We start from the raw sequence: 12,344 nt of genomic DNA, 5'->3' as shown, positions 1-12,344 counted from the left end.
AAAATCCTCCTGGAGGGGGTGAGGAGCCCCACGCTGCTCCCAGCTCGGAGCAAAATCCACAGATATCATCGGGAAGCAGGATTCAGACCCTGCGCTGATTCCCAGTCATTGGGGAGCCGCCGTGCCGGCCATCTCCGGGGAATGTCGGCGGGGCAGGAGATTGAGGCTGGGGGGACACTTTGCAAACCCCAGCCCTCAGCAGAGCAGAACCAGCACGCCAGACCCCAGTGCTGGACTGGTGCTCGGTGGGGTCCCCATCACCCCTCACTGCTGCTCCCCTGGGACCTGGTCCTTGCTGCTCCCCCTTCCCGAGGGCTCAAAACGCCCGGGGTCTCCTCCAGCACCCGGCAGCTCTGCAGCAGCTCCCGTGCTGGGTGTCCCCAGGGTGGCTGTGTCCCCCCAAGCCACCACGAGCAGCAAACTTACCGGGGCTGGAATCAGAGAGGGGATTGCACGGACATCTTGGCTCCCTCCTTCCACCTCGGGTCCCCAACTTGGTGTTTGCAGAGCGGTGTCACCAGTGCCTCCAGGAGTCTGTCTCATCCTTCCCCTCTGTGTCTCGCTTCAGAAATCTGTGTGTGTGGTGGTTTTTTTGTTGGTTTTTTTTTTTTTTTATTTAAGGGACTTTTTTTTTTCCCCCCCAGCGGTTGCGTCAGGGCTGTTGCCTGGAGACAGGCGAGCTATTCCAGTTTGAGCTTTTCAGTGCCGATTTCCTCTCTCTCTTTCATTCATACCACCGAGCCCTGAACCTACCTCCCACCAAGCAATAACCCTGGAGAGACCTGAAAGGGAGGAGCTGCTCAGCGTGGGTCCTAAACATCCTCCGGCACCCAGGAGAGGGAGCAGGATCACGATGCTTTCGGCGTGGAGAACAGGGATGGAGCGGTTCAGTGGAGGCCGGGTACCCTTAGGGCTTGCAGGAGATGCCCGGAGAGCTGCTGTGCTCCCAAAGGAATCTGTGGCTCTTCCCGACACCAACCGGGATGATGTCCCCGCGCTACTCCTGTCTCACACCACGGATATCAGCCCTTCAAGGAGCCTGTGGTCCTCTGGCGCTCGGGAGAGCTTTGGGATAACGTTTTCCAGGTGCCACAGCTTGCCCAGGGTGACTGCGTGTGTCGAGGGGAATTTTGCAAGGATGCATCAGCATCTCTGGGAAGCCCCAGGGTGGTGCCTCGGGGCACTGTGGCTGGTACCAGCTTGCTGATACCATCCATCCCCGGGCAGAAAACCAGCTTAGGAACCAGCCTGTGCCTGAATTTTGTACTGGGAAAGCGCCTGTTGCTTCCACAGCTGCCCCAGTGGGGCTGGAAACCATTTTAGCTGCTTCCAAGGAGGGACTGAGAGAGGCAGTGCCCCGGCTGCTGGCTGAGTGGGGTCCAGAATCAAGGGCAGGGGACAGAGGGGGTTTTCTTCCTTCATCAGAAGATGGAGGTTAACCCCTCAAAGCCTGGGGTCTGCTCTCCAAAGCACCCCACACATCTCACATCTGGTGGCTCAGAGCCACCACCTGCATTTGCAAATCTGGTGCTGTGAAGAGTTAAGCCTTGGCCAGTGACCCCCAACCATCCAGGTCCCTTCCCACATTCCCACATTCAGCTTTTGTGAGAGAAACCCCTTCACAACATTTTTTCCCCCTTCTTTTCACGCTTCCCTTCTCGTGCCTAAACCATCCCTCCTCCCCCCGGCGGGCAACAGGGAGAGATTTACAGCCCCTTCCTGAGCTCCTCATGGAAGGGCTGGGATTTCCCACCTCCCTTCAAATGCCAAGGGTACCCCAGACCCCCCGCCCCCACTAATTTAGAGGCTGTGCCCATACAGGCTTTGGAAGTTTGGAGTGCAGAGAAGGGGGGTGCCCTGGATGCATCAATGCAGATTCAGAGTGAAGAGCAGTATTTTCACATTTCTGATGAAAATGCAAATTTTTTAATTTTTCTTTTAAATTTTTTTGCTTTGCCAGCACCCGTTTTTTGTCAGATTTCAGATCTGCATATGCAAACTCAGCCTGGTGATCAGCTCTCGCTGTGCTGCAGGGACACACCTGAAGGCTGATGATGATGGAGAGGCGCCAAGGGAGATGGAAGGGCTGTTGCCTGCTTGTTAAAACTGTCTGACAGAGACCTACAGCTGCCTTGGAACCCTTAGCAAGGAATCCCAGAATCCCAGGGATGGGTCAGGTTGGAAGGGATCACGGTGGGTCAACTGGTCCAGCCTCCCTGTTCCAGCAGGGCCATCCCACTGGAATATCCCCAGTGAGGGAGACTCCCCACCATCTCTGGTCTCTGTTCAGTGCTCAGTCAAGGGAAGTTCTTCCTCATATCCAGGTGGAACTCCCTGGGCATCAGTTCCTGCCCGTTCCTGCTATCCTATTGCTGGGTCCCATGGAGCAGAGCCTGGTCCATCAAGCACGTGGAGGTTCAACATTTCCTGCAACATTTCAGCCAAAACTGGGTCAGGGAACCCAAACAGTGCCAGGGAACAGACAGGCACAGGGTGAAACAGCCCCTGGCCTGGTTTTGACGCAGGATGAGCAATCCCAGGACATGGCTCAGGAATGACCAAGACTGGGGCCCTTTCCTGACAAACAAGTCGGATTCAGCCACCCAGATTTGATAGCCAGGAGAGTTGACTCGCAGGGACGTGGCCAGACAGGGCCAGAGCCCAGGTCTAGCAGGGTGAGCTTACAGCAGAGGTGTTGCTCCCAAGGCTGGATGTCTGTCTGTCTGTCTCCTCGCAGGAACAGACCACACACTGTCACCCGCTCCCTCTTCTGTAAATGTTTATTTTTAATTCAGTTGCGTAATGGATTTCAGATGAGCTGCCATAAGAGAGCACTGAAAGGCTGCAGCCACGTCCCTCTGAAGCCAGTGCATGGGGTTTGAATGTTTTTTTGGCTCAGATTTATCTTGGATAAGTTGTCCTCATCCAAAAAAACTGGTGGGGAGCTTCTGAAGAACAGTGCTGCTCCTGCTGGTGATGCTCTGACACCAACCACCTGCAGTGGACACCTGAGATTATGTGGGATGAGTCAAAATAAACCTGTGCAATACCAGCACTGTCCACATATATGGCTCAGTGTTTTTTTCTTTTCCTCAGATACAAGGAATCCTTTCTGTTGCACTCAGAGCTCCAGAGACTGCCAGTTCCCACACCATCCCTGGGCACAGGACCTTTTCCAGAGGACTGGTGAATTCTTGGGAACACATGGATCCAAGCCTGGGTTCTTGCTGGGATGTGGTTTTGCAAAGCCCAAGCTGGGAATTTCTTGTTGTAGTGGTCATTTGTAGAATCATGGAAGGGTTTGGGACCTTAAAGATCATCCCATTCCAATCCCCTGCCATGGGCAGGGACACCTTCCACTATCCCAGGGTGCTCCAAGCCCTGTCCAACCTGACCTTGGACACTTCCAGGGATGAGGCAGCCAGACCTCCTTGGGAACCCCTGTGCTGATCTGAACACCACAAACACTGTAAGGTGCTTTAGAGCCCCCTAAATCTTACCTGGACCTTCTGAGCTGCCTCTTACCACCCAAAATGGGCAGAAATGCCCATTCCTCTATCACAACAGCAGCAGCTCAACTCCGTTTGGATTTGAACCTTCTGCTTCTTGCCCTTTCTGCTGGATTTGGATGATTTCTCCTTGCAGGTATCCTGCTAGCAAAGCATGGAGGAGCTGGATCTCCTGGCAGGCTTGTGTGGCCATTGTGTGGGACCAGTACTGGAATCTCGCAGGACCATCAATGGTTTCTTCTCAGTTAATCCCCAGATAAATGCTTTTCCCCTAAAGCAAAGACCCTGTAAAGAAAAGTTCCTAAAATACCTGAAGGGAACTTGCAGGAAAGCTGGGGCAAGAACATGGAGTGACAGTACAAAGGGGAAAGGGTTCAAACTGAAAGAGAGTATCTTTAGATGAGATATTGGGAAGAAATTGTTCCCTGTGAGGGTGGAGAGGCCCTGGCACAGGGTGCCCAGAGAAGCTGTGGCTGCCCCTGGATCCCTGGGAGTTTCCAAGGCCAGGCTGGATGGGGCTTGGAGCACCCTGGGCTAGTGGAAGGTGTCCCTGGCCATGGCAGGGGGTGGAATGAGATGATCTTTAAGGTCCCTTCCAACCCAAACCATTCTGATCCTATGGCTCCCTGGGGCTCAGCCTTCCAAGGATGGGAAGAGGAGTCTGTGGTGCTCCCAATCATCATCATCATCATCCTCTCCTAGCCAGGTTCAAACTCCTTTACCTCCCCAGGGACTTGTACTGGGAAGGTGCTCTGGCATGGCTGGAGGATCACCTGGGGGCCAATCAACCTGGAGATGCGGCTGAGGCACCTGCAGAGGGCAGCAGGTCTCCAGGTGATGCTGTCCCCTGGTATCCCAAGGGCTGCAGAGGTCAGTTGTCCTCACCTGGCTGCTCATCTCTGTGGATCACTGAGGTACCTGGCACTGGCCTGTTTCAGCCTTCACAGAATCATGGGATGGTTTGGGTTGGAAGGGACCTTAAAGATCATCTCGTTCCAATCCCTTGCCATGGGCAGGGACATCTTCCACTAGATCAGGTTCCTTCCTTGGGGTATCTACATTATTTTCTCTGTGGGTTTCTCCCAGGTGAGTCAAACATCAAAGACAAAACAGAGGATGATTGTGCCTGAAATCCTGCCAAAGTCATGGTGGGAATTTTCAGCCCATTTGTTTTTTTCAAAGGTAAAAGCAGATCCACTTGGTGATTCCATAACTAACTTTGTAAGTGTGTATATTGAGTTAGTGAATTATCCTTCCCTCAACTCAAAAAAAAAAAAAAAAAAATCCCAAGACCTGAAGAACTAGAAATCATTTCCAAATAAAATCAAGACCCTTTCCAAAGATTTTGACTGATTTGTAATGGCTTTCCTTTGATAAAACTACTAACCCAATCCATTGCAGCAATCCATAAAGGTAAAAAGCATTTAAAATCTCAAGACTGATATACATTTTTTTCACCTCTCTGCTGGAAAAAAGGGATTTCCGTTCCACTTTCACTCAAAATATTTGTTGTAAATTAATTCCAGAAGTGCTAGTGAATAAAAATTCCTCCCCGCTCCCAGTCTTACCATTCCACCCTGTAAGGCTTCATCACCAAAATCCACAGGATTGGAGGGGTCTTGAGTGAACATCATCTCCCCAAAATTCAGTTTTAAAATGCTCTGATTGCCCTGAACTTATTTCCTTGGCTTTGTGAGGAAGGGAAAGGTAAGAAAAGCCCATCTCAGATCCCTGCTTTAAGTTGGGGTGAATGAAAGGTGGAGTCCAAGCTGCAGCTTCCCTCCCCTGTCACCCCAAAGTCACTTCCTGCTCACTCCTGCAGCAAGAGCTGGGCAAAATTTCCTGGATTTGTAACTGATTGTCAGGAAACACAGTTCTACTTCAGCAGCTGGTGGCTTGACAAACGGAATCTGGACAATCTCCTCAACCCAGGACAATAAAATGAAAGACCAATAATTGGATTTTTATCTTCTTTTTCTTTCACACCAACTGTTGGAGGTTTTTTCCTATTTATAAACCAAACTGACTCTTTTGGGGACATTAAAATGTGAACAGCACCTGAAATGTGTTTGCCTGTTGGATTCCTCTGCTTTGCTGTTTGTTCAGCCTGATGAATGAGCCATAAAATCAAATGCTTGCAACAGTCCCGATGTCCACTATTCCAGAGAGATCCATACTTTGCAATTTGCCTCCAGACAACTTCCCCTGCAGAAATCCATCAGCAGGAGGGTGTTATCTCAGCCAGGGGTGATCCTTGAAACTGCAGGACCAAGAGTGAAGATCCAACCTTCTGCTATATAAGATTTTCATCCCTCATCTCAAAAAAGAGCTGATAAACGTCCCATTGCTCAGCCAGTCTCAGGCAGGATCCTTGTTGTCCTGTTTGTTGAAGCTCTGGCTGATTTTCCTTTCTCCTTGTCTCAATGTGTGGAGGCTTTATCCAGAACCCAGCAGGATCTGTAGGTGACACTCATCAGCTTCCTGGCCTTCAGATGAGTTGGTGGGTCTGGAACCTGCAGGTGAGGGTGGAAATGAGAATGATGGAGCTTCAGAGCATTGCATGGTAAAAATAGGAAGGACCAGGAACTTCTGGAGCGATTCCAGAGGAGGCCATGGAGATGCTCCAAGGGCTGGAGCCCCCCTGCTCTGGAACCAGGCTGGGAGAGCTGGGCATGTTCACTGGGAGAGGAGAAGGCTCCAGGGAGGCCTCAGAGCCCCTTCCAGTGCATGAAGGGGCTCCAGGAGAGCTGGAGAGGGACCTGGGACAAGGGACAGGACAAGGGGGAATGGCTTCCCACTGCCAGAGAGCAGGGTTAGATGGGATATTGGGAAGGAATTGTTGGCTGTGAGGGTGGGGAGGCCCTGGCACAGGGTGCCCAGAGAAGCTGTGGCTGCCCCTGGATCCCTGGAAGTGTCCAAGGCCAGGCTGGGCAGGGCTTGGAGCACCCTGGTCTAGTGGAAGGTGTCCCTTCCCATGGCAAGGGGATGGAACAAGGAAAGCTTGATTTCCCCTTCCAACCCAAACCATTCTGTGATTCTCCAGTGCCCGAAGACCCTTGGGAATAGAAGGCACTGGACCCCCCCAGTGCAGTGAGATCTGAGCTGGGCCTTGCCCGCAGCAGCTCCGGGTGAGCGCTGGGTCCTCAGCACGGGCAGAGCTTTGTGCAGCACCATGAGCAGCTAATTGCACAGAACAGAGTGAAGGCAGATCTCACGAAATCTTACACACAAGTGATAAAGAGATATCAGGATGTGCTGTCAGCTGTCTCCTGGGCTCTTCCCCCTATGCCCTAAATGGCATCAGCTGTCTTGTACTCGTTGAAGAAAGGAGGAAGAACATGACCAGCCTCTTTAGGTGAGCTCTGAAGTGGAAACAGAACCTCAGATGGAAAGTGAGTGAGGTTACAGCCCCGTAACCCAGCTGATTACAAAAAGGGAAACTTCTCAAACTTGAACCTGACTGGTGATAAGCTCTCTGAAAGTTAAGTGCACGCAATAAGTAACTCCACCCCTTCTATTGGCCCAGGCTGCTCTGAGCTGTGAATGGGCCAATTTAGACAACTCCAGACCCATATTTCTCCTCCCATTTTGAGACCAGCTTTATACCCTGAGGCTGCAGGGGACGACTTCACCTCACCCCAGCCTGAATGAGGGCAATTCAGGGTGTTGTTTGCAGTAGGACCAGACTTCCTACAGCCTGAGGAGCCTTTGTGGGTTCTTCTAAGGTAGACCCCGTTCTAATATTAGTAGTGTGTGAGAAGTGTGGTCATACTGTCAGCCCTCCACTGCTCTAAGTGTAACAAACCAGTTCCATTTGTCATTCAGCTGCTGGCAACAGGAAACCACCAACAGCAACTCAACACACGACGAGAAGAAGAATTAGGGCTTCTCCTTCTGCGTGCTCCAAGGATTGAAACTCATCAAAAGGAGCTGATGGTCCTAAGCTGATGATCTGGAAGGGGTTTTTCAGCTCTGGTGGACAGCTAAGATCAAGTGGGATATGATTTAATCTGAACACAGGGCTCTCAAAGTAAGTATAAATGATTTTCCAGCAGTTTTCCTTCCTCCCTGCTGCCTGTTTGTTGTCTGGTGCTCCCCTGGGCGTATTCTCTTAGGGTATTTAAAGATTTGGCCCATCTCTGGACCAGTGATTATTAAAGCCTCTAGGATTAGGGTGGGATGTCCAATGAGCCAAACTGCTGCTGTGGACCAGGATAGGGGGTGTGTTTGTCTTTCCTTCTGGCAGCTTCCCAGTGCTGGATTTGGGAACGCTCTGAGGTGGGACTGATGCTCCAAGTTGGACGCTCACCCAGTGGGTTCTCTCTCAGGCACCGATCAACTTATTTTCTCTTAAAAATAGTGAAAGTAGATGACAGCAAGGAGTGAATGAGTTTCATCCAACTGGATTTCTTGGGAATGAGAGTGACAGGAGAAAGTGAAATCAGTTCTGAAGCTGAGGGGAGGTGGAAGTCAGCTTCCAACTCAGCAGCCTTTGGGTGCTGTGGACGGCGTGGGGAAGGGTCGAATCTTTAATTCCCCATATTTGGAGAGGCACGTTTGGGATCTTTGAGGGTTTTTTGCTTTATTCCACCGCACAGATGGTTTAAATGGTTTCCTTGGACGTAATATTTTATTTCCATCAGCTCCTCCACTGAAGCTGGTAAAATCACTGCAAAGTTAATGTTGGTTGTGGACAAAGCTTCTGGCAAAGTTGGAAATCTCCAGCAGAGCTATAGGAAGAGTGGACTTGCTGCTTCTACCGTGGTCACTTTGCAGGATCTGCACTAAGCCCGTAACTTTCATTCCTGATTAAAATTTAGGTCAGGCTCAAAATTCCAGAGCTCTAAGTTGGAGCGTGGATATTTCAGGTTATCCGTGCTTGCTGTGACACTTCTGGGAGAGAAGAGCGTGTGCCGTGTTGTGGGGTATTTGCATCTCAGACCTCCTCAGGTGTTTCCTCAGGGCTTTGTGGCCAGTGATGCCCCACTGAACGCTCTTCAAAGTGCTTTAGTTAGCCCACTCGTGATTTGGGGCTGTTTCTTGCCTCTCATGCTGGGCTGCTCTGGTGTTTAAATGATTATGGATCTTTAACAGTGCAAAACCAGGACACTGCCAGCAGTGAGGGATCCTGCTGCATGCAGAGCACACGCACATGGTCCCTGCTCGGGTACGTGCTGGAGATGGAGAAGGCAGATGGAAATGAGGAATTAAAAAAGGACAGCTGCAGGGCAGCCCAGGCACCCTCATTAATATTCTCAGTCGGTCATTCTGTCAAGGTTTAAGTCATTTTTACCAGAAGATTTGAGGGCTGCAGAGCTTGTGATTTCTTGTTCACGTTTTGCTTTCTTCTCCCAGACCTCCTGCAGCATTTTCATCATATTGGTACCCAAAAGTCAGTGAAAAAGCCCTTCTGGCACCTTCTTGTTTTGTTCTGTCAATACGGGGCTATTGCTGCCCCGTGAGGACTGTGAAATCAAAACCTGAATTTTCTGATGGAGGAGGAAAGACCCAAAGCATATTTAAGTGAAAATTTTGCAAAGATGCTGCTGATTATTCTTAATCTTCTTTTCCAATGAATTCCCATGTTTGGTTTAGTCAGCGTGGGGTGTTCTGGGATGCTGTTATACCCCGGGCTCTCATCTGACATGGTGCGCTCCCAGCTCCCCTTAGCTAAACCCAAAATACCCCAGGATGGGCATCCCATTCCCTCCTAATTTGGGCTGTGTGTCCGTCTCAAACACGGCTATCAGCCCCTTTATTTCTACATCATGACTTTCTTCCTGACTGGCCTTTCAACCTTTAGTTCTCTGTGGTGCCTTGATGGGCACATCAGCATCTGAAAAGGCCTCTAGGACATTTTCAGGAGCAGCCCAGGTTTTTTGTCATCTCAAGCGGGTGTGGAAACAGGGATTCACATGGATGGATTTCGCAGGGATCGAAGGGACGTGTTGAGCAGAGTAGGAGCTCCCGGGCACACTGTTACTTCATCATTTGCCTTCCTTCCTTCCCCTCATTCTTTCCATTCCATCTGTCTTAAAAAAGGAATTTTCTCACTGCTCCTTCACGGTTCATGAGCCTCTGGAGGCAACCAAGCGCTGCCTCCATGTGGGTGAGTTCCTTTGCAGCCAATCATTTCCTGCAGGGGTTCTATCACGGGCAAAAAATTGACACCTGGGGCTAAATCCTGCTGGAATCCTCGCCAGCCCCAAAGTTTCCATCCATGTCTTAGTTCCATGTGGTGCAAATCAGCTTTTTTCGTTAGGCTGACACCACATTGCAAGATTAGAAGTAGCTGGGGGTGGGTAAAAAAGGATGAAATTCCCCCTTGCAGAGGTCCTGGCAACAAATTACAGCCCCAGGGTCCTGATGCTGCTTGTGGAAGGAGCAGTTGCACCACTGGACATCACTGGACAAAACAGGCTATGCAGGGTCACAGTTCTTGATCAAAAATAGATAGGAATGTAAGCCAGAATTCCAATGTTTCATGCTGGACAAGATATTTTCTTCTCACAAGTCATCCTGCTGTTTAAGTCCATCGCAATGTCCAGCAAAAAAAATCTCCCCCACCACAAAAAGCCAAGCTCAAACCACAGCAGCTCCTTGGGTAGAAGTAAAAAAATGGGGTTTAATTATAGTTTTTTTCTGAGAAAAAACTGCAACTGAGCAGGAGAACAATGTTCCTGTGGTTTTACAGAGCAATTTTGTCTGTGTTAATGTTAGTCAGTTTTAATTTCAAAAACATTGTGGCCTTGCCTATTCAAACTTCCAAACCCAGTGATAAATGCCTGAAGGAGAGGGACACGATTGAGCAGAGGTGTGGGAAGTGTGGACTGTGTGGAATTGCTGCAAGAAATGACGTTGCTTCTTTTGCTGGAGACACAGCAAAGAGGAGGGGACGAATCTTGCTGTCCACCATGGCATCATGGAATGGTTTGGGTTGGAAGGGACCTTAAGGATCAGCTCATTCCAACTCCCTGCCATGGGCAGGGACACCTTTCACTATCCCAGGTTTTTCCAAGCCCCATCCAGCCTGGCCTTGGACACTTGCAGGGATCCAGGGGCAGCCACCATGGGCAGGACAGGCAGTCATGGGCCTTTCCGTGAAGGAAATTAGTTCTGGTTGTTAGGAAGTCATTTGAAGGCTGTGGTAATTGGAGGGCTGGGATAGACTGATAGGAAGCAGTGGGAATTTCCATCACTGAAAGCTTTGAAGTCCGAGTTAGGGGGTTTCTGAGATTAAGAACCTTTGTGGTGCCAGTCCTATGTTTCTGCCACCCTGTGAAATACACATGGCTCCTGAACTGAAATGTGCTTTTCAAACTCATGCCCCTGCATTTTCCCCTCTTTTTTTATTTACTTACGCACTTATAAAATCATTTTCCAAATTTGATCCAATCTCACTGACAATTTCTGCTCCTCTGGAAGCTGTGGAATTTGTTACTGATCAAAAAGCAGCCAGCAGCACCCCTGCAGTCCTGTGTGTCAGGCACGTAGGAGACACAGCACAAATAATAAACATGTGGCTCACAAATGAATTCTTTGCTACTTCACGAGCAGAGAAGAGTGAAAAATTACTCCGTGTCCAGGACATCTGGTCTGCCTTGGTGATGGCGGAATCAGGAATGATTTTGGTGGATGAATGTTGGTTGAAAAGCTCTTTGTCCCTTGATAAAAGGACCTTACGGCCAAGAGGCAAAAGAGGTGCTGGGCCCCATGCCCAGGTCCCCCTGGTTCCAATTTACTACAGGATGGTGTTTCCTCATTCATGGAAGGTCCCTCATCTCCATGAAACCTGAAGTGGGAAAGAAAAACTGTAACAAAATGCTGTGGGCAGAGGAGCTGCTGGGCTTCTTTCAGCCCAGAGAGTTTTTTGCCTAAAACCTGAGCCGTGGTGGCATCCAGGGTTATGTGAATGACTTGGAACCATGCAATTTGGGGCAGAACATCTCAAAATGTGTCTATGGGAGGATGATGCCTGAGAAGTGGCCTTTGAATAGAGGTTAAATTTGACCTATGGAAAAATCAAGGCATCACACTCAATGCGTGATGGAAAGAGGGAGAAGTGGTGTCGTGCTAAGCACGCAGAGAAACTGATAAAAAAGCTTTAAATTGACTTTTATCTCGACAGTTTTTCCTGGCTGTCTCTTGCATATTTGGCCTTGACCATTTTAGAAGCAGAGGAAGAAGAGCACAGCTGCTTGAGACATTAATGCAGCGAACTTGCACGATTAGTATTCTTTTTTTTCTGGTGGAAGGTGCCAATATTCATGGTGTTTCTGTGACAGAACCTTTTGAAAGGTGGTGATTTCCCATGAAATGCTTTTTTTCCCCCTAAAAGTTATGGTGAAAAAGTTGGAAAAAACATTCCAAAAGTCACTGAGTGGTCTGCCAAGGAATAATAACTGTGAGTGGAAGGGACTTGTGAATGTCGGACTCGGTACAAGCCTGGTCCTAAGCAGGTGAGAAGAAATCCTGGTTGTTTTAGTGCAGTACTGCTGATGCCAGGCAGAGCAGGGACACTGGCAAAGCAAGAAACTTGAGGAAATAAGATTTCTTCTGGCTCTGAAGCAATAAATTCAGACCAGATCAAGTGTGAGGTAACCTGAGAGTGGATCAGCCCCATCACTTCTGTGCCATAAATAATGACTTTCTGTCACAAACCTGGTTGCGAGGTTCAGCCTTGTTCTGCCACATTTCTGTCTCCTTCGAGCACCATAAGGATGTTTCGATATCATTTTAATTCTGAAAATGGAGTTAATCTTCTAATTTTGGATAAGGGATTAAAAAGTAATGGGTTCCTTCTTTCTTTACGAGCATCAGAAAGGAAATAATATT

Source organism: Coloeus monedula, assembly GCF_965178545.1.
Source record: "Coloeus monedula genome assembly, chromosome: 2".
NCBI lineage: Eukaryota > Metazoa > Chordata > Aves > Passeriformes > Corvidae > Coloeus > Coloeus monedula.
This window is presented reverse-complemented; position numbering follows the sequence as displayed.